Genomic DNA, 23,300 nt, shown 5'->3' on the forward strand with positions numbered 1-23,300 from the left:
TCAGTCACCCCCCCCCCCTTTTTTTTTTTTTTCTAATGGGGATATGGAAAAGGGTTTGCTGATTTTGGTATCAGTTCTTAGAGCTGTTAAGCCTGGCGGTTTGAATTCAGAAGCTTGAGTGAAGCGTAGACTATTGGAATTCAAAATAGATTAATAATCAAATCTACAAATAACATACGTCCTTTAAAAAACTGGTGAAAAGATATTTGGTGATGCTTGAGTTTGGACTCCGTTTTAATTTATGTTGGTTATCTTTTGAGGAACTAGCTTTTCTTACACGCATGATATTACACCATTCACTAACTTAGCTACAATTACTAGAGCTAACTCCTCCCAACTTTTTCCAAACCTGGAAGCCACCTGTAATATCCTCCTTTTTTATTCCACTCCTTTACCTCAAGGTACAAAGATCAGTGGATTACTCAAGCTTTGACTCAATGGAGCTTTGACCTGAAACTTTTCAGGGAAACATAGGGAAAAAGGCATTGTAATAGATAAGTTCCTTTTTTAAATGGCTACTGGACACATAAACCTGACTGACTTCATCCTACCTGAAAGTTACTTTGCTTTACTGTTTGAAGCAAGAGTGAGCATGTCCTGAAAGGGAATTCACTGACGGGAGTCCTGTTTTGAGTTCTCGTTTGGACCTTGGCCGTAAGGTTTGCGCTTTTTAAAAAAATGTACAAAATGTGAATTCTTCCAAGATACTTCGCTCATGAAGTACTGTTAGAACAAGTTACTGCTACAGACAAACCCATTATTCATTGTGACTTATTCCTTCCTTGTGGAAAAGTTTAAAAAAGCATCATTATTGCTTGGTTCGTCTTTTGATGTGTGGTTCATGGAGGCTGCTTCTTAACTATCCTTGACTGTTTTAAAGAATTCAGAATATATTTAAATGGTGACACATTTATAAATGGAAAAATTTTTTAAATACATTATGAAGCCGTAAGTGCCTTTTTGATTGTCTGATATTTGGAGTAGACATTTCTACTGTTTACTTCTCTTCAAATGACTACTTGGCTTGCTCTACCCAATCTATGGTTTGCCCTAAAACTTTTAATTCTTTTGTTAGGTTGGTTTTGTTGTTTGTTTTTGGTGTTGAAGAAACTACTTGTGACTTTGTAAACTGTTATCCTCATCTCTCCCTTCAAAATGATAAATTAAAACACAAATAGATACCGCTTTTAAAAGTCTTTTTAAAGGTTCTTGTCTTATTTCAAATGTTGCAGTTCTAACACGTTGTGGAAAAGGTCAGCAAATAGGCTAGGTAAATTTAGGAGAGTGAGACTTGGCTTGTGGTTTTATGTTAGCCTTTTCTCTTGTAATGGAAGCTGCTGCAAATAAGAACTGGGATTAAGTTTGGTATGGATAATCTCTCATTTGTAGTCTTTTTCTCTACCACTGCTGTGTTTATAAATTCCCACTTCTTTAGAACGTGAATATTCCTGGTAATGTTTGATTTTTTAAAAAAATCTGTATGAATAAGGAGCCACTACTCTATGAGGTTTTTAAAATACAGTAACACTATTTTCCTTATATTGTTTTTTAAAACACCCTTATAACCAGTTCCACTAATGAAATAAATTTAAGTCTGACCAATGAGTGGTTTTTGTGAAGACCTTCTTCCCCCACACACTTTAACATACTTTGAGGAAATTGAAAAGGCTTTCACAAACAGTTCTGGGTTTTGACATCATGGACTTTTAAGTCTTTAATGTAGATACAATTTTTCGTCTTTTAGGAATTGTTCTTTCTAGTGAAGGCTTAGTTCTGTTGTGCCATTTAATATACTGAGAAACTGTTGCCTAATTAGTTGACCCTAATGAAAATGATTTCATTTTTTAAATATTAGTATTTAACAAAAATATGCTTAAGACTGTTTTTTCCTATAAGCCTTTAGAGTGTGGAGGTGGTTTCTGTGTACTTCGCCAAGGTCTGTCTATATTAGGAAATGATTATTGTAATCCATGAATTATGGCTTAATTCATACTACATTGTATACTTGTTTAAGAAAGAGCTTTTGCTTTGCTTACAGGGGTCAGTAGATAATAATGTTAAGTAGTGTCCCTAGTGTGAAAAGAGTTGTCAAACCTGAAACATATTTTTAAAAATAAACATGGTTTGCATTTAACTTCAGGCCTCTAATGGCCATAATCAAGATAGAAGAATAGCAGCCTTGTATTTGAAGGACTTCAGTTTCCCAGGCACTTATTAACCATTATCTGATTTAATCCTTTCTCATAGCTATGGGAGAGACAAGTCATATGCATAGAAGGTCATCTCTAACTAAATTTAAAGAGGGTATAGAATACTTAAAACATTATTGGTTGAAGTACAGACAGAACAGAGTTTTAAAATTTATAAATTCTTAAAGTAAAAACATTCTTACCTGATTTCACAACCTTTACTCTTGTTTTTTTGACAAGAACACTTTTTTCTATACTTGTTTACTTTCCTTGGGCATTTATGTTGGGGCATGTTTCACTGAGATGAAATATTATGTTAATGGCTCTAATGGTTTCACTTTTTTATCCATATTTTTTCCAGTTAATTTCAAGGGACACTTCATTCCAGCCACCATCTGCCTTACATTCTGTACAACAAAATCAAGATCATGTTCTTATTAAGTATCCGTTATAAGCATATCTCTAAGGTAGATACAGTGTGGGTATTTGTGTGTTGTGTACTGGCTCTAGACTCTGCTTAATTTTAATTGTGGAAACATTTTTTTTAAAGTAAGAATTTGTGAATGTTTTGAATATGTAGAGGGTGGAATTTGTATTTGGGTTCGTGTTTTGTATAACCATTGAAAATACATATAAAATATTGACATGCACCCAAAATAATTATCTTTCTAAGCAAATTATTGATTTTTAATGTCTTAGTTAATGATATCCAATGGGTGCTTAGTTTGCATATTGTCAAGAATAAATCTGGTAACTGGGATCTGATTTGCAAGAAGGTACCTGTGAGGAAGATAGTAAGTAGAAGATCTGCCCCTAGATGGCGCTTGTTTAGAAATAAGGTAACTGGGGCTTTCCAAATGGACAATTATTTCGTAGTTCTGTTTGGGCTTACTGTTCTTTCCCATAAGAATTAATCGTATGATTTATATTTTCATTTTCATTTTTAGACCTATTCTGTCCCTTACTACTTTAATAGTTCTGAAATACAAAAAAAATGGTAATTGAGTCATCAAAGTGGTAATAGTAAGATTTGACTACTTATGTCAAATGCAGGAGGTATATAGTAGAACTCCACAAATGTAAGTTTTTCCTCCTTGACATATTTAGTTATGTTTATGAATAGTATGTATTTTAAAAGAGAAACCCTGAAGAGAATTTTACCTATAGCCATTTCGGTAGCTGCCTTATTTGTAACTAGCAAATTAATTCTAAAATATCTTTGTAAAGTAATTAGGCTTCACTGGTGGACTTGTTACTTTAAGAAATACTGTTTAGACTTTAGTCATCTATTTTTTATCCTTGTAGCAGTGCTTTTTATGTTTATATATTTTATATATCTGAATAATTTTTAAAGATGTCTTAGAATTTAATTTCAACTGAAAAGTAAGAAGTGAAACTTCATTATGAAGTGACTTGCTTTTTTTCTCTCATTTGAGTTGTAAAGCACTTGTATGATATTTAATTAGATTTTTTTTTAACTTTTTTAAGCTCTTCCACTTTACTTTTTAAATTTAAAAAAAATTTATTTATTTATTATTTATTTATTTATTTTTGGCTGTGTTGGGTCTTCGTTGCTGTGCGTGGACTTTTCTCTAGTTGCAGTGAGCGGGCGCTACTCTTCGTTGCGGTGTGTGGGCTTCTCTTTGTGGTGGCTTCTCTTGTTGAGGAGCACGGGCTCTAGGCATGCGGGATTCAGTAGTTGCGGCACCCGGGCTTAGTAGTTGTGGCTTGCGGGCTCTAGAGCGCAGGCTCAGTAGTTGTGGTGCACGGGCTTAGTTGCTCCACGGCATGTGGGATCTTCCTGGACCAGGGCTCGAACCCGTGTCCCCTGCATTGGCAGGTGGATTCTTAACCACTGCGCCACCAGGGAAGTCCCTATTTTTTATTTTTTTTGGCCGTGCCGCACAGCTTGCGGGATCTTAGTTTCCTGATCAGGGATTGAACCCGTGCCCCCTTTAGTGGAAGCGTGGAGTCCTAACCACTGGACCGCCAGGGAATTCCCTAGATGTTTTAAAAATACATTGTTTAATTTATTTTAATTAATCAGAATTGCTTTAATTTAAATTATGTGAAAGTTCACCAATTTGTTTAAAATAATTGATTTTAATTAGTCATCAGAATTGCTTTAATTTGAATAAAATAGTTTATTTTGACTCTGATTATCATTTAGAATATTTAATGTGAAAGTTCACCCTAATACATAGAAAGTCTCTTCTGTTTTCTTCAGTTTCAAAGTGCTTAGTTCCGTGATTTTGCCCTTAAAGTCAAAGAAGCAAGTAAAATAAACTTAAAGACTTCTTGGCAAGAGGTTAGAGCCTTACCAAGAAGAAGTAGGGTTAGATTTTCAAAGTAAAGGCTTAATATTTGCTTTTCCTGTTCTTTTGGTGGCTGAAGTGGCATTTCCGTTACTTTGTGTTCTGTCTCAGTATGTTCCCAGTTAAATGGCTTTATATATTTCTCTAGAGAATTGAAATTTTTGGATTTGATCTTCCAGAATTTTGTATATTCACTGTGTATATGGTTCTTTTCATGGAGAATTGTTTGTAGGCAGTTACAATTTACTAATGATATTCCTTTAAAAGGGAATTTTAATGAACTTAAACCTTTGTATTAAAAATTATGTTCAGAATTGTAATTTGCCAGGTTATCAGAATATTAAGGATTTCTCAAGTTACATTAGAATATAGTGGCAATACTCACAGCTAGACGTGTTTTTTGTGTTTATGCCTAGGTTGTGTTTATATTTATTTAACAAATGTTTATTTATGCTTACTTTGTGCTGGGCACTCACATTACTGAACACTTTGCATTTATAAACTTGTTTATTCCTTTCAACAACTTTGTGAGAGATTTTATTATTTTTTTTAAATTTATTTATTTATTTTTGGCTGCGTTGGGTCTTCGTTGCTGCACGCATACTTTCTCTAGTTGCAGCGAGCGGGGGCTGTTCTTCGTTGCAGTACGTGGGCTTCTCATTGCAGTGGCTTCTCTTGTTGCAGAGCACGGGCTCTAGGCGCGCGGGCTTCAGTAGTTGTGGCATGTGGGCTCAGTCGTTGCTGCTCGCGAGCTCTAGAGTGCAGGCTCAGTAGTAGTTGCTCTGCGGCATGTGGAATCTTCCTGGACCAGGGCTCGAACCTGTGTCGCCTACATTGGCAGGCAGATTCTTAACCACTGTGCCACCAGCGAAGTCCAAGAGATTTTATTATTATCACCATTTTACTGAAGAGGAAACTAAGGCACTGAGTTTAGTAATTTGCCCAAGGTCACATTGCCAGGAAGAGGAGAACTGGGATTTGAACCCAGGTAGTCTAGCATCAGGTCTGGCTTTCACCTTAGTTTAACTTTTAATGTAATGCTTTTCTATTCTAGAGAATGAATAGACCATGTTTATCTATTCATGGCTGTTTCTTAAAGTGTGATCCTGGGATTCCTGGGAGTCCCCAAGACCCTTTCAGCGTATTTGTGAAATCGAAACTATATTCATATGCTGAGACATTATTTTCCTTTTCCATTTTCATTCTTCCACTATTGTACAGTGGAGTTTTCCAGAGGCTATGTGATACTGCAACAAATTGAATGTAGTAGCAGATATGAAAATCTAACTGTTTTCTATTAAGCCAGATAGTAAAAGAGTTCTGGAAAAAATGTGAAACAATGCCACTGTTCTAAATTTTGGTTTTGGAAAATACAGTTATTTTTTATGATTAATGCTAACATATGATGAATTTTATTATTTTAAAATGAATTAATATTTAAGAATTTCTCAGTTTTAATTTCTAACACGGTAAATACCAATAGAGAAAAACCACATAAGCAAAAGCTCTTTGGGGTCTTCAATTTTTAAGATTGTAAAGGTTCTGAGAGTAAAAAAATGCAACTCTAAGGAAGGGTGTATAGAAGAGGGGAGAAAAGAATACTCAGAGAGAAACTAGATGTAAGTGGTTCTTTAAATTCTCAGAGTAATTTTGATTTGATTTGATGTGTAACAGTGGCCCAATCATTGTAGGACTGATCAAGAGATGTGACGTGGTCTTTTGATTATGTCATACTGTTGAGTAGATTGGAAAGAATGTGCTGTGTGACTTGGAAAGGAGACTGCTGGGGGGCAAAAAGAGTCTCTAACAGTAATAATGTAATTTTTCCTAAAAGGCCTTGATAGAGTCCATCATTAATTGAGACTCTTGATCTGTTTTTCCTCACTTGTTTTGTTTTGTTTTAAATATATCTAAGCTATTTCTTTTCAGCCAAGCAGGTTAGGTACCAGTTGAGCCAAAATAAGTTCTTGACCCTCAAACTATTAGCCAGCCTTTGCAAATCCCATTCCTTGGACACAAAATATCTTCACCTCTCTGTCAGTACAGATGCATCCTTCCTTTTAAACCTTCTTTAAACTAACTTGCTTTTGTTAACATTCACATTTAAAGTAACCTCTTTCATAAAGACGTTACTGAACAACTCCCCCTGGTTCTGTCAGTCCAACATTATTATCACCATTTAAAGTTTACATATATATATCTTTTTTTTTTTTTTTTTTGGTTAAACTGTACTTAGTATTATGCTTTTATATATATATTGGGTTCATGGGTGTTTTCTCTGTGAATAGGAACTGTTCTTTTTTGTACTATTCTATGTCTCTTCTCAGAGTACCTAATCAGTGACCCTTTGGGTGCCCAGTAAGTACTGAATGATTACACATAATCTCCCGCCACAGCTCAGGCTATTCCATGAACAACGTATGGACACACCGTAGAGATCTATTCCAGTAGATATTTTAATAATGTTTTTATGGCCATTATCTTAGTTGCAGTGAATGGTAATCACCTGGTTACAAAATTATATATGAAGTCATTCAGTAGCATTGATAAAAAAGATTATAACAAATTGCTATGTTTCATGGCACCCATGAGGCATTGAGGTTTAGTTTTGTTTAGATATTATGTGGTTTTTCCAAAGTATTGTTATAGCAAAGAAAAAAAGTTTCTTGGTTACAGCAACTCAGTTTGAAAACTATATTCAAATGCATGTTTTTGAGGATATGGTCTTAAAAGTAGAAATTAATTTTAAGAATTAAACAGGGGACCAGAATTAGATTTGAAATGTTTATCAGAGCTGCTTCCTTGTACAACTCTAGGAGGTGCTGATCACATTATAGTCTATGTGCAGGGTGCCTCCAGTATATAACTGTATGGCAGCCTCACTTCAGATATAAGGAAGGATAAAGTACACTTAATAGATAATGTCAAAATGCAAAAGAAAAGAAATGAGTGTTTCAGAGTTAAGCCTTGTGAGGTATGAAGCAAAGGTTGGAGTAGTAGTAGTGATGGCCTAAAGTACACGTAATAGAAAACGTCAAGATGCAAAAGAAAAGAAATGACCGTTTTAGAACGAAGCCTTGTAGGGTAAGCAAAGGTTGGAGTGGTAAGTAGTGATGGCCATGATAGTAAGACCACTAAATCCAGATCATCAGTTCATTCCAGGGGCTGGTAGGAGTTGCTGCAAGTCTTCTCTGAATGCTTGGAATTCCAGCAGTGATTACTGAAACGGTGCTGGTATTTATAGTCGTAAACTTAGTACTTGAAAGCTTGCTAGGGGCCCTGATTTTACTCAAGGGACATTTCTTTCAAGTAGTGGTTGAGGAAGCTAGATATGCTTTCCAAACTTCTTCCCTCACTAAAGATTGCAGGTATACTTTACAAGTGACTTTCATAGCGTATACTCAGTTGCTGTATTTTAATGTACATGTTTCTGCTGATTATAGATCTCCTCATGTGATTTATAAGCTCTGAGAACAAGGGTCATGGTGTATGTGTGTGTATGTATGTTAAAATTTTTATGTGCTGGTAATAGAGTTAGTTATCCTGTGGAAGCTTGAGAAGTACAAATGTAACATTTTAAGTACATCTAATATGCAAAAATCTTATCGTAATTCAAGTATATACCAAAAAGTAAATAGGGTGGTATTCACACCGGAGAGGATTTGCAGACCTTTTTGGTGTATTAGAAACAATTGTTTGCAGAAATTTATTATCATGCATGGTATTGACTGATTTGAGATATTGTCATTTAATCCAAAGCTAATGTGAAAAGGGGGATTGTGAGGCAAAGTGATTTTTTTAATGCAATCTTTAAACTGAGATGTAGTTCACATGACATAAAATATATTCACAGTGTTGTGTGCAACCATCTCCAGTATCTAATTCCAGAACGTTTCCCCCCACCCCAAAAAGAAACCACCTATCTGTTAGCAGTCACTCCCCCATCTCTCCACCCTCATTCCCTGGCAACCAGTAATCTACTTTGTCTATGGATTTTCCTATTCTGGACATTTCATATGAGTAGAATCATACAATACATGGCCTTTCATGCCTGGCTTTTTTCACTTAGCATAATGTTTTCAAGGTTTATTTATGTTGTAGCATGTAACAATATTTCATTCTATTTATAACCTAATAATATTCCCTTGTATGGATATACCACATTTTGCTCATTCATCCATTGATGGACACTTGGGTTGTTTATCTCTTTAAATCCAGGAAGAATAGTATTGCTATGAACATCTGTATAGAAGTGTTTGTGTTAACATGTGTTTTCAGTTCTCTTGGGTATGTACCAAGGAGAAGAATTTCTGGGTCATATGGTGGTTATATGTTAACTTTTTGAGGAATTACCAGACTGTTTTCCACAGGAGCTGCACCATTTTACGTTCCCAACAACAATGTATAAAGGTTTCAGTTTCTCCATATTCTTGCTAACACTTGTTATTTTCAGGGTATTTAAAAAATTTTTTTTTCATCGTAGTCATCCTAGTTAAATATGTATATATAGTATATATCATGATTTTGGTTTGCATTTCCCTAATGACTAATGATGTTAAACATCTTGTTAATGATGTTGAGCTTATTGACCATTTGTATATCTTTGAAAAAATGTCTGTTCAGATCCTTTGCCCATTTTAAATTTGGTTCTTTATTATTTGGAATGCTGGAAGAGTTCTTTACATATTCTGGATACTAGATCCTTATATGACTTGAAAGTATTTTTTCCCATCCTGTGTCTTGTCTTTCCACTTTTTTGATAGTGTTCCCCCTGCCCTTTTTTTTTTTTTAATATTTCAGCTTACTTTTTTTTTTTTTTAAACTTTGGGTTTATTTATTTTATTTATTTATTTATTTATGGCTGTGTTGGGTCTTCGTTTCTGTGCGAGGGCTTTCTCTAGTTGCGGCGAGCGGGGGCCACTCTTCATCACGGTGCGTGGGCCTCTCACTATCGCGGCCTCTCTTGTTGCGGAGCACAGGCTCCAGACGCGCAGGCTCAGTAATTGTGGCTCAAGGGCCCAGCTGCTCCGCGGCATGTGGGATCTTCCCAGACCAGGGCTCGAACCCGTGTCCCCTGCATTGGCAGGCAGATTCTCAACCACTGTGCCACCAGGGAAGCCCCCCCGCCCTTTTAAAAATCAAAGTATAGTTGATTTACAATATTAGTTCCACGTATACAATATAGTGAGTCATAATTTTTTTAATAAATGATAGTGTCCTTTGATGCACAAAAGTCTTTAATTTTGAAGTTCAGTTTGTCTATATTTTCTTTGACTATTTGTGCTTTTGGTATAATATCTTAAGAAACCATTGGCTAATCCAAGGTTACTCAGATTTACACCTCACCTACTCCGAAGAGTTTTAGCTCTTTTAGGTTTGATCAACTTTGAGTTAAATTTTATGTATGGTGTGTGGACACAAGGTGACGTTAAGGAAAATGAAGGATATTTGAGTTTTTCCCCTTCTTTTGAGGTTTACATGGGGTACAACTCTGCTACCTCTGTGTAATGTGGAAATAGAGATTAGTGAGGGAGAAAAAATTTTCCTTGATGGCATTCTCCAGTACTGGTAATAGTTCATTGACTATGGAAAATTCGAGTCAAACATTTTTCAACTGGATGGACTAATTAATCCAACAAACTTTTTTTTTTTAAAGTTCTCGGGATAGTTTAAATGTGTGAAGAGATAACACATAGTTGCATGAGTATCAATAAGCAGTTATTTTTGTCTACACAGAATGGTGTGTATGTTTCCATAGTATCTTGTACTTCTCCATAATGACTTGTACTTCTTTTTTTTATTGGAGTAAAATTGCTTTACAATGTTGTATTAGTTTTTGCTGTACAATGAAGTGAATCAACTATATGTATACCTATATACCCCCTCTTGGACCTCCCTCCCACCCCCCCATCCCACCCATCTAGGTCATTACAGAGCATGGAGCTGAGCTCCCTGTGCTATACAGCAGGTTCCCACTAGCTAGCTATTTTACACTTGGTAGTGTATTTATGTCAAACCTAATCTCCCAATTTGTCCCACCCTCCACTTCCCACCCTGTGTCCACGTGTCTGTTCTCTACGTCTACGTCTCTATTTCTGCCCTACAAATAGGTTCATCTGTACTGTTTTTCTAGATTCCACATACATACGTTAATATACGATGTTTGTTTTTCTCCTTCTGGCTTACTTCACTCTGTATGACAGACTCTAGGTCCATCTACATCTCTACAAATGACCCAGTTTCGTTCCTTTTTATGGCTGAGTAATATTTCATTGTATATATGTACCACATCTTCTTTATCCCTTCATCTGTCGTTGGACATTTAGGTTGTTTCCATGTCCTGGCTATTGTAAATAGTGCTGCAGTGGGCATTGGGGTACGTATAGCTTCTATAATTATAAGTGTTTACAGAAAACCCTTGTGTGTCCTCTTTACTGTGCTAAATAGAGCATATAGCAAGTATGTAATAAAAAGATGCTGAAAGAATGAAGGAGGGATGAAATTTTCATGAGGGGTTTCTAATGTGTTATCAAAGAACGTTTTAGGATTTTTTCCATAAAGGAAGAGAAAGATTACTGTAGGGGTAATTAATGCCTTTGCTGTAAGTAGTAGTTGTTTGTTTAAACTTCTTTCTGTTTCCATGATGAAGTAAATTTTTATTCGTTATTGGTTGAAAATGTGAGGAGTTATGGAAGTTAAGAAGTAAATTTCCAGAGTTAGATTATATACAATTAGGGTAGTTTGACACACTTAAAATATTTTTTATTCCAGGACCTACTTAATATTGGTATATTTGATTTCAAATGTTTCTTCTGTTTTTGTTTTCTTTTTTCCCCTGTTATTATGAGTATTATTTGCTAATGTATGGTTGTTGTAAGTGAATTACAGGCAGTCTTTGATTTTAGACTTTGTGTTATCTGTGATAGTTCACACCTGAGAGCAGAACGCTATAGGCCTTATTTGCTAAATGCTTGTGTTTTTTGTTATAAGATATTGGCAAAACTTTTAAAGTGCAAAGAAAGATAGAAATGAAGTATATGTCTTTAATAGGCTATGATGAATGAACTGGATGTTGACCTTGATTGGCTTCTTCCTACTACCTACTTCACCTATGCCCTTTTTGTCCTGGTCTTAGGGCTCTGTGGGGAATTGCCTGTGGAAATCCAAATTAATTTTTTTTGAATGTGTAGTATAGATAAATCTTAATTCATTTGTGTACCTACAGACTCAAGAGTTTATTATTTTGTGTGACTTTATATTTCTTGGAGAAGGCCTGAGTGGAAAAAAGAGAATTATAAGAGCAAATCTTTTTTTAAAATTTCACGTTATTTTAGTAAAATTATCTAGGAAACTGTATTAAAATCTTTTGCTTGTTCTATGAGCAAGAATATGGGGTGAAAGTTCTGAGATTGAGTTCTGTTGAATTGAACAGTGCTGGCAAAAACCCTGGTTAGAAGCATTAAATGGGGTGCTAAGGAAAAGTGATCAAGGTCTAGAAAGTAATGTAAAAATGAATGGCACTTAATCGTTACTCTAAAAGGAACATGAGGTCTGATGTTGAAAATGTAAACAAATAATTGTAATAATTGAGATAAATGCATAATATTATTTACATAAAGTATCAAAGTAGGGGCTGGAGTAATTTTGAAGGAGTTAATGACAGCTTCGTAGAGGAGGTAACAAGAATTTTAAGGATGAACAGTGATTTGCCAGATGCACAAAGGGATTTCTCCTAAATAGATTAGCACATTTAGGGACACAGAGGCAAGAAAGCGTTTTGATGTGTTTGGGGAAAACTTTAAGTAGTGCTGTATGGTGGAATGTAAAGTGTTAATGAGAGTAAGAGGGAGATGAGGTTGGAGAGAGAGCCCTTAAATGTCTTGTAAGGACAGGAGTTATCTTAAATATTTATTTATTTATTTATTTATGGCTGTGTTGGGTCTTCGTTTCTATGCGAGGGCTTTCTCTAGTTGCGGCGAGCGGGGGCCACTCTTCATCACGGTGCGTGGGCCTCTCACTATCGCGGCCTCTCTTGTTGCGGAGCACAGGCTCCAGACGCGCAGGCTCAGTAATTGTGGCTCAAGGGCCCAGCTGCTCCGCGGCATGTGGGATCTTCCCAGACCAGGGCTCGAACCCGTGTCCCCTGCATTGGCAGGCAGCTTCTCAACCACTGCGCCACCAGGGAAGCCCCAGGAGTTATCTTGATAGACTGGTCTCTTCTCCCCAGATCCTGATTTTAGGATCCCCTTTGCTTCCATTTATTAGCTGCTTTCCTAGCTTTAGATGCCAGTGTTACGGAACTGGAGAAGTACGCTTTCCTTTTTCCTGGTAATTTGTGGTAGGGTTATTGAAAGGGAAGGAAGATAGGAATCTACAATCCTGTTACCATTTGTGCAGGGGGCTAGATGAACTTTGGCACCTGAAGTTGTACTTCTGAATGTTGTTATACGTGGTGGTTTGGCTCACTGCATAAATAAAATCAGGTACACTGATCTCATGGCTTTTGTGGGCTTGGGTGCAAGTGAAGTTTTTTTGAGTTCCAAATTTATGAATGAACTTAAACACAAACTATCTTATCATCTGATGATGGACAGCATGAAGAGGAAAAGTTTGGTAAGGTTCTTGGGGGCATGTTTGATTTATGTGGTTTAACAATTGCTATCAATTTATCTACAAAGGATACATTAATTATTAGTTTCTTTAGGTTTTTAAAGCCTGATTTCTACCAAACAAGACTTTATTAGTCTAGTGGAAATTAATATACTCATTAGCAATTGCATATTGAGTGTCTATTATATAAACAAGTTACCGTGTTGAGATTTTTGAGAAATCTAAAAGTGAAATTGCTGATCATGTCCTCAGTCTAGTAAGGAAGATGACATATACAGATAGTTGTATTACCAGGCAGTGTGAGATAAGCTCAGATCAGATGTCATTGAAAATTAGAGGAGAGAGAGAGATAACTGCTTTCGATAAGGGGGAGAAATGGACCTTAAATGATAATTAGGGAGGAGCAGTAGGCATTTCAGGTGGAGGAAAGAGCATTGAGCAAACATTTGTGGGTAGGAAAGCTGGAACTGTGCTTGGGGAACAAAGGAATCTGTTTAACTGGAGATGGTAAATGGGGTGCTTTGAGGCCAGAGGAAGGACAGGTTAGGCATAAGGAGAGATATAGTTGGAGCAATTGTCTGAGGTGAGATTGTGGAGGGAGTATGGATTTTAATCATATGACCTTTAGATATATCTCATCTCCTGGTAGCTTTTGGCTGCTGTAGGTAAAGTTGAAGCATAGTTAGAGCTGATTTTCAAAGTTGCACTCTGTTTTCTGCTGCCAGTGTTAAAATAGGGAAGGCAAGAAGTTTTGCTGATATTGAAGCTGAGAATGAGATTTTATATCTCATATTAACTTGGTTATAGACTGTATTAATAGTGGCAATATCTAAGGTTTTGGGGATTTCTGAGTCTATAGATTGCACAGGAATGAATTATTGAAGAAGTCTTCTAAACAGTAATAATATATTCCTAATTTTGATCTGAAGATAGAGATTTTATTAAAGTTTAAGGAAACTTTCAGTCTTCAGTGTTGCACAAAATCTGATCAAATCAGTTTTTTTTTAAGGACACAACCTGCATGGTGGGGATAATAGCTCAGATTTAAAGAATCCTTTCTGTCTTAAGCACTTGACATGCATTAACACAGTTAATCTTTATTAAAAAACCTATTGAATATGTAGTCTTATTAGCTCTATTATACAGATACATAAAGGAAACATTACTAATAAAAGGAAATAGAGAATAAATTTAGCACTTAAATGGCAATGAAGAACCTTGAGTGGAAGTCAGGCAATCTGGGGAATCTCTTAGCTCACAGAGAACTTTTAGGGAATGGGATATAGTTAGGAGAAAGCCTTTCTTTGAGAAATATAATTTCTGTAAATATGTAAGATTACATTTGGAAACAGCAACTTCTTATACTTCTTATGCTTTTAGAGGAATAAGCCCTGAACTGGAATGTGGTGTGCTGGCCCCAGCTCCATATGACCTTAGGAAAATTCCTTACTCACTTAAATTGCTTATTTTCTTTTTTTTTTTTTTTAATTTTATTTATTTATTTATGGCTGTGTTGGGTCTTCGTTTCTGTGCGAGGGCTTTCTCTCGTTGCGGCAAGCGGGGGCCACTCTTCATCGCGGTGCGCGGGCCTCTCACGATCGTGGCCTCTCTTGTTGAGGACACAGGCTCCAGATGCGCAGGCTCAGTAATTGTGGCTCACGGGCCCAGTTGCTCCGCAGCATGTGGGATCTTCCCAGACCAGGGCTCGAACCCGTGTGCCCTGCATTGGCAGGCAGATTCTCAACCACTGCGCCACCAGGGAAGCCCGCTTATTTTCTAAATTGCCTCCCTTGCTCTGCTATTCTGTGATGCTATATTTGTGCCCCTTTAGCTTTTTTGTTCTTGGCTTGGCGCTTTGGAAACTAAGATTAAGCATGGTTTCTTTATGAGCTTTTGCTTCATTCTCCATTAATTAGAGTAGCTCACCTACCAATATATCATCTTTCCTTGAAAAACAATTTTAACTTACATATTTTACTGTCATTGGGAGGGAGGGGTAGCATTGTTTTCTGTGACTTTGTTTTAGGAGAAAATGGCCAACAAAAATGTGAATTTTCTTCTATCTTATTAAAAATATGTGAATTACGTAAAATATTAAAATACTTGATAATAAGATACTTCCTATTAGCCTTTCCAACCATGTTTCAAATGCTTTCTTTTCTGAATTTTTCACTTCAGTCAGCCAGGTGGACCACAGGATGTTTATCTTCCTTTCATGTTTGCCCCCTTGGGGCACGTATGTTTGAGTTGGATGCTCTTATTTGGTGAGGGAGAACAGGACCCTTCTCCCCTCTTCCCCCTTCCCTGGTTGGTCAGATGAGCCATATCTGTCAAGCCTTCAGTAGCAGTTGTAATCAAATTGCTCCTCTATCCCTCAGCAGAGGCATTTTCTTTTTTCAGTTTTCTTTTTTTTTTTTTTAAACTCTCAGAGCATCCTGAGCATGTTTATTTCTCCTGAAAACAGGGACTCTGCTTTGTCTTGGTATCCCCAATACCTAGAATATAATGAATGCCTGGTGCATAATAATATCTTAGTAAATATTTAATAAATCTTTGATGAAGATAATGGACTTAATGTACTGGGCTGGTGAATGAACTATTTAGTCAACAGTTTTTTGTTTTATTTTTTAAATGTGAATTTCCTGGACAGAATCTTTATTGCAAATATTCAGATATGATCTTGGTCTTTAGCTAGTTGGTTCACCTGATAAGTTCATAGTGTTCATGCTAGGATTATGAATTTGATACCTGAAAAGCGGTGATGGTGGTGGTCCCTTAACTATTGCCACAGACTAAATGATCTACACTGGCGATTGTCTTGCTTTTATTGGCTGTTGGTTATAATGGGAGATCAGTTGAGGGTATATAATGGAGCATCACTAATCCATCCCCTTGTGTTCATTTGCACAGTAATTTAAAATTACTTGGTTAAGTGATGAACTTGTGAATTAATGCCTCACACCTTATTTTTATCCCTTATTTTAATTTCATAGAACCATAGAAATTAAGCGTTATTTTTGTTTCAAAGATTATTTATTTGTTGGGGAGACTGTTTCTTGAAGTATGTGTATACTATGGATATATATTGTGGATGGGGGTTGCATATGTCTACTTATTAATGCTGGAACTTGTAACAGACCAACACCACATCCGTTTTTCCGAGTATAGCTGCCTACTCTTTTTTGGCCTGCAGCCTTTTGTGTACTTAGGACCACCACTAAGAGAAGATCAGGGAATTCCCTGGTGGTCCAGTGGTTAGGACTCCACGCTCTCACTGGCGAGGGCCCGGGTTCAGTCAGGGAACTAAAATCCCACAAGCCGTGCAGCGCAGCCAAAAAAAAAAAAAAGTTTTACTTGCAGGTACATGTATGTGTAGTTAGTTTTGAGTTAACTTGTCAAATACAGTGTGAGCTATCTGTCTTTTTGGCAGTCTTTTTACCTTTTGTGACTTTAAGTAAGCAATTTATTGATATCATTTAGAATAATCTTTAGTTGTATACAATATGAATTACACCTAGGAAACTTGTTTTAATATTTGTTGGTATCTTTTTTAACTGCTAAGTTTGTCTATCTTCAGGTAGCATTTTTGGGGAGGGAGGGGCAAGATTTTGGAAATGTGTAGCATTTATATTAGGTGACTAGAAAACAAAACATCTCACTAATTGCAGTTACTAGCTTTATTTCAGATGAGATGTTGTGGGGAAATGGGTCTGGTTTTGATTTATAAGGCCTGTGTGAAGATTTATTGGTATAAATACAAAATTGAATGGATTGCTCTACAGTGAATTTGTTTTTAAGAACTGCATATCCAAGAGGGTTACAGGATAGCTGCATTTGATCTCTTGGTATGAAACTCAAGGAGGAGAGATCTGGTTTGTTCTTTACATGATCACGTTGTCTTCAGTTTTCAGATCTGGAAGGTATAACCACATTATCCTTATTCCCATTTGTACATTTCTTTTTAGAAGTAACACCAGCTTTTCAATGACTGAGAAGTTAAGGTTTAGCAGGCAGTATTTCCTTTTTTATTTTTCTTTTCTCAGCATTAACTTTTGTAACTTTTCACAGAACTATGTAATTGCGTATTAGTTATCAGGTTTGGAATTTGTGTTAGGTATTAATTCAGTATGAGATTTTAGACATGGTATGGTATAAACCCTCCTTTATTTTTGTTCTTCATATTCTTGCACAATGTTTTGAATTGGCGACCTAGAGTGGACCAAGGCATTATTTGCAGGTGATTTCTGTAGCACATCCCAGAAATACTGCATAAACATAGCTGAGTGGCAGTAAACAACAACCATAAGTACTGACTTAAAAATCAGTTACAGAAGAAGAAATTAGATACAGAGTTGCAACTGGCAGCTAAGTTAGAAAGTTATTGATATTTATAAAGCAGCTGAAGAGGCTGAGACACTCCTTGTTTAACTGCTGGGAGAAAACCGTTTCTTCCGATCCGGAGCTGGAAACGTTTTTTTTTTTTCTTTTATTGATCTTGAGGGTTCTTTTTTTTTTGGCTGTGTTGGGTCTTCGTTTCTGTGCGAGGGTTTCCTTTAGTTGCAGCAAGTGGGGGCCACTCTTCACCGCGGTGCGCGGGCCTCTCACTATCGCAGCCTCTCTTGTTGCGGAGCACAGGCTCCAGACGCGCAGGCTCAGTAGTTGTGGCTCACGGGCCTAGTTGCTCCGCGGCATGTGGGATCTTCCCAGACCAGGGCTCGAACCCGTGTCCCCTGCATTAGCAGGCAGATTCTCAACCGCTGCGCCACCAGGGAAGCCCTGGAAACCTTTCTAAGACAAGCTTAAGCTGCTTCCTATCTTTGGGCTTGTAGACTTAACCTAGAAGTGCCTTTTCTTTGACTTTCTTCATCAGAGTTAGGTTTTCCTGACTTAGCCAGTGACCAACCAGAAGGTATGGTAGTTTTTGAGGCCCTTTTTAACATAGTTTACCTCTTCTCCTATTACTTAGAATTGGGAATGATTACATCTCTGGCAGATGACTGGAAAACTGCCTTATGTGTTCCTCTCATGTAAAATCATGTAAGCCCTACTCACCTAAAATCTGGTGAGTTGACTTTGTTTTGTAACATTCTTGGCTTTTTAAACCTTGCTTATAAATTAAGGCTTGCAGTTTCTGAGTCACTTGGAGATGGGGATGCCAAAACTCTTTAAACCCATTCCTTGTGAACTTCAGTTGAATGATATGGTTCCTTCCTTATACCCTGTCAGCTTCAGTTTATTGTAGTCAGAATGAAAACGAGGATGCTAATGAGCAGAATATACTATACTAGATAAGATGTGGCTACTGTCTGTGCTAGTAATTAGTTTTGTGAGGGCTAAAAAGAAATGTGTGAATTTTAGAATAATTAGAGAAGGTGAAGACAAGACTCAAACCATGTGAAATGAAGAGAGAGAGAATTGAGAGGAAAATATGTATAGATCTTCATCCATTCCTCTAGGAAAATACTGTTTTAAAGACTCTAATTCCAGCACAGCTACTAGTTTGTGTTACTTTAGGTAGGCAAGGTAAACAAGTATTTAAATCTTTACAATGGAAATAAAGCATCCCTTGCCTTGTCACAAGGCTATTGTAATACAAAATCAAAAGACTAAGGATGTGAAAGAACTTTGTTATAAAGTATGAAGAAATCCCTGAGTATAAAGATTTTGCCCCTCTTACGATCCAGTGCAAGTAACTGGTTAACGCTTCTCAGTGGAAGAAGTTGGGCTTTATAAACATTCTAAAGAAGGTTTTGCAGATGTTCTTGAGTTTGAAGTGGTTTCATAGTACTGTATTGGAAAAGTGATGGAGGAATAGTCTACTAAAATGAGGGAAAACTCACCAGTAAAATATGATACTAAGTAAAACGAATGATATCTAATATTTAATCGTGCTTTAAAGCTTGTAAGGTACTCTAAATATGTTGTCTTACAGTATATTTTGTTGTGAAAATTAATTACTGCTATCCCTGTTTTTAAAATGGCAAAATTGAAACTGAGTGGCTAATTAACATGCTTGAAGTCATAATGGTAAAATAGTGAATCTAGAATTTGGTTCTGGATCCTTTGGTTATTCTGATGTCACTTCATCCTGTTACAGTACAGTCCTAGCACATGGAAGTGGATTCAGCCATGCATGGGAGTGTTGGAAGGAGAGCCTAGAGCAGAATTTTAGTGATTGGTGGAATTAGCGTCCCCATCAATGTTCGATGCATTTTGGAAATGAATAGCACTTAGGATAGACTGTCAAATAAGTGGAGTCAGAGAAGAGCTCTAATAGGGAGAAATGAACTTTAAAGGAATAGAAAGAACTAAAAACAGATGTGCCTTCTCCTCACTGGCCAATCCCAGTCATTCTGGAAGGTATCCAATATAGCAGGGGTCCCCAGTCCTGCTAGACCAGGATTCCTGGCCTAGCAGGACCCAGGCCGCACAACAGGAGGTGAGCGGTGGACGAGCAAGCGAAGCTTCATCTGCCGCTCCCCGTCACTCGCATTACCGCCTGAACCATCCCCCCACCTTCGGTGGGAAAAATTGTCTTTAGGCAAGGATCATACCCTAAAAATAGTAGTCTTCAAAGTAGTAGCATTTTAGTTGGGTAGAAGGCTACTTGGGGAGCCTCTGTCACTGTAGCAAAAGGGAAATTGGTGAAAGGGTGGTATTGTAAATTGAAGGGAGAAAGGTGGTTAAATTTTCCCTGCTACTGTCTGGACCATTTAAGATTTGTATTACCTTACCATAACAAACCAAGTGAAAGATACATTCTTTCAAATTTGAGGAACTCTTCAGATATCCACCCATAGACAGATGTGGATTTTGAAAATATATGTGATATTACCTATCTACCTAAATACAGATACTTGCATGAAAGAATCAACTGTTTTTATTCTTAGTCTTTTATTATTAGTGTTATTGAAGTTGGTACATAAAAGCAGAACTAAATTAAAACCCACTGTAAGTGCTATGTACAATATATGTTGTGTCAAATTAATTGTTTCCAAATTCTCTAGCAGCAGAGATCTGTTTATCAAAATGTCTTGTATTGAGAAATACTTAAAGCCTATATTTAGGGGAAATAAATCCGTAACTAACTGTGTAGAATAAGTTGTGATCCTGTCAACTTTTAATAGAAGAGCTAATCGGTTGATGATTTTTACACAACTCAAACAACTTTGTTTTGGAATTTAAATAAATGTACCAAATTCCTTCCCTATTCTCCTGCATAGTTCTGAAAAAGTGTTGTTTTCAGATCAACAAACAATTTTTAATGGCCAAAGCTTGGATTTTTAGATTCAAACTGGTGTTTTTTTCTTTAATGTTATTGCGTAATTTACATGGAATTTTTAAGTTAAAAAAAGTAATATCTTCAATTTTGACATCTTATAAAGCAGATTTTTATCTCGGAAGATATTATGCCTTTCAAGAAAGTCATTTGTCATGAAATTTTCAGCTTTTTTTTTTTTATGCTGAGAAATAGGCAAACATGGGTTATAGTGAATTTTATAAGAACAGTTGTATGGTTACGAAATGTGTGAGAATGGAGATCTTTTGTCTGAAATACTCCGAGTGATTATTTTTTCCTGTAGAAACTTAAAGGCTCAAGTTTAAACTTACTAGGAAAAATACTTTGGCTTTAGTTTATTGGGATTTGTTAATAATATATTAATTGCTCACATTTTCCACTTAGCATTATTTGAAAACTTAAAGCCATGTAGGTGGGTTATTGTTTGGTGCTTACTATTTTTGGTTATATCTGTCATTACTGTTTACATCAGTTTGAAAAAAGGTTTTTCAGAAATGGCATTCACTTTGTTACCCACTGGCTTTGAGGGGTCTCTTGATGCCTGCTTCATGAACTGTAGTAGACGGCTGGTACCATTTTGACTCACTGAAGATGAACGTATTGCTTTGATTTAATTGTGAAGTGTGTGAATAAATGAGATTCCCACTGTCTCTACTTAACTACGTAAAACTAGGGGCTTTGCAGAATCAACAAGATTGCTGTTCAGCCTGACTTTGGTTTGGTAAGGGTGAAGCACACATAGGTGACGTAGAATGACTGGGATGCCTCCGTACTTCCCTACTATGTGGAAGATGGTAATTAATCATGGTGGTCAGTTCCATAGGCCTCCAAGCCACTGGTGACACCCTACCATTGTTGCTGTTAATTTTTAGAAGTCTCTTTATGCAAGACTCCTGATTATCATATATAAATAGCAACCTCCCCCGAGCACCTGCCCCATTCTTCTTAAGGGCTAACAAATCCTTAGCACTTCTCACCATCTGACATGTTTTTGTTCATTTGTTTATTGATTGTCTCTCCCACTAGTATATAAGCTTCATGATGGCAGGCACTTTGTCCACTATTGTATATTTCTAACTCGTAAGACTATTTGGCATATTATAGCATGCAGTGAGTATTGTAGAGGATATGGGATTTCTGTTTGTTCGTACTGAAGTTTGCAAAGTTGTGGGAAGATGGAATATAAAGATTCTATTGTTCTAATTGCACTGGGGACATGAAATTTGTGTTTTCTGGGTGAGTAGACTTTGGCACAGAGGCTAACTTCAATTTGTTATTCCCTCTGTCTAGGCAGATTTAAATTCTTAAGAGAAGCCATTAAAATTCTTTTGGATTCCTACTTTTTAGACATGGGGTTGGCTGTTACTGAATAACATTAACCTAGCTATGGGGAGGACTTTTTGCCTCGTATTCTCTCTTCTTCCCTCTGGATCTTAGAGTGGAGAAATGGACTTTTGTTTCACCTATAACTCTACAAGCATTTATACCATCATATCAACACATGTACAAGGAACCATGCCACACGTTGTGGAAGATAAAAGGAAACAAAAGATTCCTGAATTTATTTTAAAAAAGCAAAGAATGAATCTTGATCACTTAAAACAAAAATGGTGGGACAGTCAGGTTACAGTTAAGATTATGTTCCTGTTTTTTAAGCAAAAGGTATTTTTGGACATAGAGGTGAAAATTTCTAGTATTTCCAATTCCCCAGAGAAGAAACTTGAGAATCATTTGCATAGAGGTTTTTGTTGGGGATGAGAGGACAAAATAGAATGGTATAGTCCTCAGAGAAAGAAAAATGCAAATATACTCGGAGTAGATGGTGATTGTCTATTAATTCCTTAGCTACATGTAGACTTTTATTAGGTCACTTATAACTAGAGTGACATATGATTTATATTCCAAACTGGGTCACTTTCAAGAGTGAAAGTATATGCTATCTGAAGTATATGCTATCTGAATGGAACACTGGGACAACAGCTGTAAACCAGGACTGTTCCAGGAAAATCAGGACACTGATCACCCCTTACTAATAACATACTTTTCTACAGACTTAGTCCCAGTTCTTTGAACCTCTCCACATGATTTTTTTCCTCCTTTAGACAACTCTGATCTGCACTCATAGAGTCTCTCAAGCTTTGGTTCCTTTTTCCTGGTCTCAGTGGAATGAAAGAATTCTTTCCATATTTTCTGCAGCCCTGGACTGTTCTGGTTTACAGCATTGGTGGAGGTAAGTACAGAACTTGTAATGTATTGCTAGTTGACCTTTTATTTTGCTTAGGAAATCAAGTTTTGTGTGTTTCTGATCCAGTGTTCGATTGTTTTTGAGAATCCTGGTTATATCTCCTTAACTGGGCTGATGAACTAACTGTTATTAAGTTCCTAGAATGTAGTACAAAGAGAATTTGTAATTTTGGCATTTACTCTTAAATTACTCAATCCGTATTTTGTTTTCTTTTCTCCAGGTGGGATTGTAATTCTGAAACTTCAGATCTTCAAAGAAGGGAAGGAGAACGCCTTGTGCTTATACCATAGACATGTGATTTTTTTTTTTTTTAAGTTGGAACACTGTAATGTTTTTATTTTCTTTAAATAAATTTAAATAAAATTTTTTATTCTTATATTAAGTGATGTGTTTGTATTCTATTAAGTAACTTTTTATTGTTACCTTACATTATCTGGTAAATTAAACATTAACACAGAAGTAATAGTTACCTCTGAGGTAGTGCTTACCAAAATGTGATTCTCCTCACCTCTAAGATCTTATTTGGGATCTGGGTTGGGACTAAACTTGTCTAGGTTTGGAAATTACCTGGAATCCTAAGCAGTCTCAAAATTAAGAGGTCTGTTTATAGGTAAGCTTGAACCCATGTCTGTTCTTGCCAG

The 23,300-nt window shown here is 36.5% G+C and overlaps 1 protein-coding gene and 1 long non-coding RNA gene across 7 annotated transcripts in view; both read left to right on the top strand.

Annotated features, from left to right (window-relative positions):
* Positions 1–23,300, top strand: part of PICALM (phosphatidylinositol binding clathrin assembly protein) — a 106,322-nt gene that overhangs the window by 1,327 nt on the left and 81,695 nt on the right. The window lies entirely within an intron of this gene.
* LOC133100126 (uncharacterized) lies at positions 412–23,035 on the top strand. The gene is made up of 3 exons (XR_009702392.1): positions 412–659; positions 22,517–22,644; positions 22,880–23,035. It is a non-coding gene; the product is annotated as an uncharacterized LOC133100126 (long non-coding RNA).

The sequence above is a fragment of the Eubalaena glacialis genome, chromosome 10 (genome assembly GCF_028564815.1).
Source record: "Eubalaena glacialis isolate mEubGla1 chromosome 10, mEubGla1.1.hap2.+ XY, whole genome shotgun sequence".
NCBI lineage: Eukaryota > Metazoa > Chordata > Mammalia > Artiodactyla > Balaenidae > Eubalaena > Eubalaena glacialis.